This window comes from Zeugodacus cucurbitae, chromosome 6, assembly GCF_028554725.1.
Source record: "Zeugodacus cucurbitae isolate PBARC_wt_2022May chromosome 6, idZeuCucr1.2, whole genome shotgun sequence".
Classification (NCBI taxonomy): Eukaryota; Metazoa; Arthropoda; class Insecta; order Diptera; family Tephritidae; genus Zeugodacus; species Zeugodacus cucurbitae.
In genome coordinates, this window is record NC_071671.1 from 15,120,891 (window position 1) to 15,126,890 (window position 6,000).

The 6,000-nt window shown below is 34.8% G+C and overlaps 1 long non-coding RNA gene across 1 annotated transcript in view; it reads left to right on the plus strand.

The window, feature by feature from the left end:
* LOC128922821 (uncharacterized) overlaps positions 1-5,581 on the plus strand; it is a 56,087-nt gene extending 50,506 nt beyond the window's left edge. Inside the window, exon 5 of the long non-coding RNA XR_008472010.1 lies at positions 3,423-5,581. This is a non-coding gene — a long non-coding RNA (uncharacterized LOC128922821). The remainder of the gene's footprint in view (positions 1-3,422) is intronic.
* Positions 5,582-6,000: the final 419 nt, after the last annotated feature.

The following is a 6,000-nucleotide window of genomic DNA, read 5'->3' on the forward strand; positions in this document are numbered from 1 at the left end:
TTTTTGTTTTAATTTAAATTGTTTCACATCTCCGCCGCGAGCTTATTAATGTGTAGATGGCATGAGTTAAGACCATGTGACGTGCAAATAGGAAATGACAGTAGTAGAAGCACGTGGGCGGCATTCAGTTGATTGAAAATTATTTTATATAATGTGTGTATATATGAGCACATGCTATCTTTTAAGTCTAAACAACTCTTCAATGATGACATATTTTCTCATGAGTAGAGTTATGGGGCTTAATCAAAAATTATGTTGAGAGTTTTGTATATGCAGTTCACAGGTGATGAATTTTTTGACGTGAATTTAATATGAAAATAATTTTTTAATAAGTTTAGCCTAAATGTATGCTTTTTAAAGTGGTTATTATTAGTGATGCCTGAGAGTATGCTTTTAGAGTTTACTTCTGATAAGAGAGGGAGAAAACTAAATGACACACTTTCATACATTAAAGAATTTCGCAAATTATAAAGTTACTCATATGCACCGGTGCTTAAGCAAAGTTAGATACTTCCCACCAGCAGCACTTAATGCGAACTAAAATAATCACAAAGTAAAAGCATTTACCGCGTTGAAAGTGCTTTTCGGAGCGTTGGGAAAACATAATCACCGGAAAAATAAATTTTTCTGCTTAATCAATCGAATTCCGTCGCCACAAACACCGAAGCACAGTTCGAAACGAAAGCACAAATGCTTTGAAAATAGCAGCGCTCTCCACGAGTCGCGTGCAGTGGTGAAAAAATAGACTCTTTTTGGGATATTACGTCGAAAATTGCAAACTAAACGGGTCACTAAACGATAATTTGGTGCTGCAAGCTCACGCAGGCTGGTGGAAATGTGCCGGGTGCTTATCGAGCAAGTGCTGTAACTACAACACCCCAGAGGCGCTGCAGACATTGCATTGTTACATTCAACCCTTCGGGATGCAAACTCACACTCATGAATTATTCCAACATTGCAATTAGTGGTGAATTTAGTGCAAAGTGGCTTTTGCGTTTGTATGCCTCTGCTTGCGTGCGTATGTAATCTACGAAAGTCAGTTAGTCAACAGCTTACTCGCTCAAATAGCGGAACGCTTCACACAATCTAACAGCTGTGACTGGGGAAATATATTTTTTCGAAAAAATATCCACTAGAGTTGGAAAGCATTTTTCTGGGTAAACGGATTAAAAGAGTATATATTCAATGTAAATTCAGCATTTTAGTTCAACAACAGAAACATATTAGCAAGCAGAACGCAAATTCAATATTTAAATGAACTGTATTATTCAGTCAATTAATTTATATCGTAACGAAAATTAAACTGAATTTACTAAATTTTTTGGTCTGTTCGTAAAAAGGGTGAAAATCTTAAATGAAAATATATATATCCATATAGGATAAAAATCACTTAAACTCCGAAACTACTGAACCGATATGAAAAATTCTTTCACCGTTGGAAAGCTATACTATCCCTAAGTGACATAGGCTATATTTAGTTTAAAAAATAGGGTTCCTTACCAAAACTCCGATAATGTAAAAAAAATACCAAACAACTTATTTTAATCGCGAATGCTGCGAAAACGATTGAAGATATAACAAAGTGATGTACTACAATTTTGTAGAACTTATCATTATCTACAAACGCGACATCATACCTCTAACTATTACAGTTTTGTCACAATAAGCGATTTTATATAAAAAAATTAATTAATATACCACTACTTGAAAAGGCTCTTTATTTATACCTTAGTATTAATCCTTATCGAAATAAATGATTTATTATTTAAGATCGCTTCAAAACCTTTATATAATTTTTTGAATTATTAGATTCTGACATACCATTCAAAAGATATCACGAGTTAAAAATTTTGAAAAGCCGCTCGGGATGCGTTGTATATAGAGTTGTAGGCGTCACTCGGGCACGGGGGTACGGGAGGGGGTTAAGATCACTCGCGCGGTCGATTCCTTACTGAATGGTCCTGTGCGGAATTAAAATAATTGTCGCTTGATAATAATATAATATAAAAATGAAGTTCGTTTGTGCCGCAAAAAAACGAGAACGGCCAAACCGATCTGGCTAATTTTAGTCTTGAAATATTCATGGAAGGCCATAAAAAGATTAGAAAGTGAGTAAATATGGAAAAATTGCGAGGAAGATAATAATAAGAGAATTTTATTCGAGTTGCCAAGAAAAATATAAAAAGAGAAAACAAAAAAATAATATTTTGAAGGTTGTCATTGTTGCTTTGTTAAAATATTTTTGTTATTGTTTAATTGTATAAGGTTGTGTCGATAGCCCAAAACCATTTGTAACAAATAAGGAAAGCCTAAGTTCGGGTCCAACCGAACATTTTATACTCTCGCAATTTATTGATGTAATTTTATTAAGATAACACACAATTTGAACTATATATTCGGCATTAAGTCCCATAGAAAATCATCATATATAGTATATAAGGGCTGATGTGATTCCAGAACCAATTTCACTCATTTTCACCACCAAGGTTAACGGGAATAGGGGTAACTTGGCACCTGTTAGTAGGCAAACAAACGGCACATTCGGCCTTGAAATTACTCCTAAATTGCAAATGAACGAAACACCAGTCGGCAAAATCGCCAAAAATAGCGCTATAACGAAGATTTTCCAAATATTCAAGAAGTCGCTGGAGATACTGCACAGGACTTTAAAAGATCTTGATTGTCGATGAACGTTTTTGGTGGAGCCAGGATTCTGTTAGCAGGTGATTTACTAGACTTTTCCAATTATTCCTGGATCAAATGTTACTAACGTGCTAATCGCATGCCTAAAATCATTTAATTTGTGGCGAATGTAGAAGCAGTTGGCAGTTGACACCTCGATGGATTAATAGCATTTCCAACAGATTTCTGTCACTTCATTGACTCGAAAGAGAAGTTTTCCTGACAAGAAACCTCAATATGATAACCATAAATGACTTATTGAATGACCTATATTGGTGGTAAAAAAAAGATATCAATGATCTTAATGCGACAATTTAGAATTTCGGTCCAAGAGAGTTGACACAGCTAAAAACCAGGATGACGTAGTCAATTGTCCCAAACTATTTAAAATTGCCTGTACTATCACCAATCACTTTGAAATTAAAAGTAGTGTGAGTTGTCATCATGCTGCGTAACATAAATCAACCTCGAGTAATCAATATCGTCACGGAAGCCAAGATTGGACCAAATTAATTTAATGTATACCTTAGCCACAAAAACGTGTGGCCGGGTCTGCTAGTATTTTATAAATTAAATTATTAAAAAATGCTTCAAAGTAAACGTGTCTTTGAAATATTATTCTCCTATATATTATAGATATCCTGAAAAATATCTTCCTGTTCTATACTATTCTCTCTATTATATCCAATATTTGTTATCCAGTAAATTTTTAACTATTTCTACATTTTATTTACTTACAGGTAAGCAAGCTTTTGAGAAGGATGAAAACATTTCATCAATTTATTCAAGTGCTGATCGCAGGTATATCAAATCGAGTTAAATTTAAATAAACATAATCAGCCTTACTGTAACCTTCATGTGAAACGATATTCTGAATGAAAAAATAACACATTCCTGTTTTTTGTATGATGAATTTTTATTTCCACACGAAAGAAAATTTCATATCGTGAATTTCGTGTGAATTAAAACTTATATTCGAATTTCGGCATTTAGGATTTTTTTATTACTCGTATTGGAGCTATAAATGAAGATTCCGTTTATAAAGCTAATTACGCGACTATTTTAGCATAAAAGCATAAATTATCCACACAAAAATTTTCATTGCTAGCCCGACTTGCTTTCCCCACCACGGAATAAGATGTTGAAGGGATAATTTAATAAAATAACTTGAACGGACGCACATTGGACAGCTTAACAATTTCGTTCTATTTTGCCATCGATTTCGATGGTGGCCCCATGATATCCAGGGAATCATATTACTATTCCAAAACGAATGCACTTTCTCCTTATTTTCTACTTAAATCTGTTTACTATAGCAGGATTTTCCACCTAAAACTTCAACTGTGTTTTGTTAATATGCCATAGGTTAGGTTTAATGGCTGTTTCCCACAAGAGGAGGAATACACTTAGACTATAAGGATAGTCCTTTGGGAAGTCAAAAAATAAACCCTAATAGATATTAAGGCTCGAAAAAGCAAAGTGAACTTACTACAAATCTGCATATGTTTTTTACTTCTAAATTCGCTAATTCGCAAGGATAAAGTTTTTAATGGGTCAACGACCCCCATAACTATAGAAGTATTACTGAGGGCGAAGAGCGCCCCAGACATCTCACGATTTTCCTTAGGTCAGAAGGATCTTGCGACTGACCAGCTTTTATCCAGATCAGCAGAAGCTCAACGATCCTGTAGATCACAAGGGCGTAGGTGGTGCTCGTATTTATTCGCTTTCTATTGTAGTTAAGACTTACGTGCCTAGTCTTGAAAGCTCATTAGCCTTACGTTATTACCTAGGATTCCTCCGTGACCAGGCATCTAATAACTGGTATCGACTGAAAGTAAGGATAGGCATTTTTTACCAGTATCAGGCGCGTAGTCAGCGAGCACTTACTACCAGAGTGATTCGTCACTTCACCGAAGAATGCTACACTTTGATGTAGATCCAGTGCTATTTTTTAGCAGTCACTTGCGCTTTAAAAAGGCTAAAATAGCCGTGAAGCATTTTGAAGCCTCCACCAAAAAAAAACCGCCGAATATTAATTTAAATTTGTGTTCATATAGCCAAAGATCTACTTAATATACGTAGACCTTAATTCGTATTAAAAAAGTTTTTAAAATTAATTAAATTGTTAATATTGATACTTGTACCCAACAATTTATTTTGTGAACAAATTTTGCTGTTTCACATGAACAAAATTACATTTACAATAAGGGAAAATTTTCGAAGATGTGAGTTTTTCCCTATGTGAAATATATGATACGAAAAACAAAAATGCGTTAGTTTTTTCATTGGAAATGTCGTTTACATGAAGTTTACCATAAGGCTTAATATGAATTATGGTATGCTAGTTCTTTGAATATATGAAACCATAGTGAAATTATTATTCAGTGGAGGGTGGAGGGCACTTCAAAAGTCTTCAAGACTATTTTAGCGTTTTTAAAGTGCAAGTGGTTGCGTTAAACGTAGCAACGGATCTATTGCTTCGAAGTGTAACATCCTTCAGATTAATGACAATTCAGGAAATCGTAGGACTACACATGTCAGTCTTATCGACAGGAGAATGGAAACAAGTAGGAGCACTACCTCTCCTATTGTTATTTTCTACTGGCCATTTGGGCTTCAGCTGAGCTGTACAAGAGCTAGTCGGTATCAAGATCCTTCTGCCCAAGAGAGAGCTCTTTGTCCTCAGTAATATTTTTTTCTTAGTTGAAGGGATAATTGTCCCTTTAAAATTGAAACCCGGTGGTAGCTGCTGAAGTTGTCTGGAAGAAGACGAGGTGGAAATGTATCAACATTTCTATATGGAGTGAAAATTTATGCTTTACAACGGTCGCGTAATTGGCTTTATAACCGGAATCTTCATAGTTAGCCCCAATACGAATCATCAAAAAACCAAAACAAAAATATTTCTGACAGAATATCGAATATAAGTTTTCATTCACACGAAATTCGTTGTAATTCTCTTCATCTTTTTACTTCTACTTTTAGAATGAAAGAAGATTGCTAATGCAAGTTCCATCCTCTCTGTATATTTTCTAATCTGTTTAAAGTGCTTTACATGAAATTAAATTCCGCAATTTTTATTACAAGTCCTTAAACCCCAATCAATGTAATATTTTCTAGCTTTGGCTTAGTTACTACCCTCCCTTCTTTGTGAACCTAAAATAAGCTTACGCATCCGGTTTTTCTGTTCTCCAGCGTATGTGTGGGCGTTGGTTGTACAACGTAATTGCATTATAGAACCTTTACCTTGCTGTTGCGGCTTATTTGTTCTTCCTGCTGGTGCATACTAACTTTTATATGCACCTTGCAGAATTC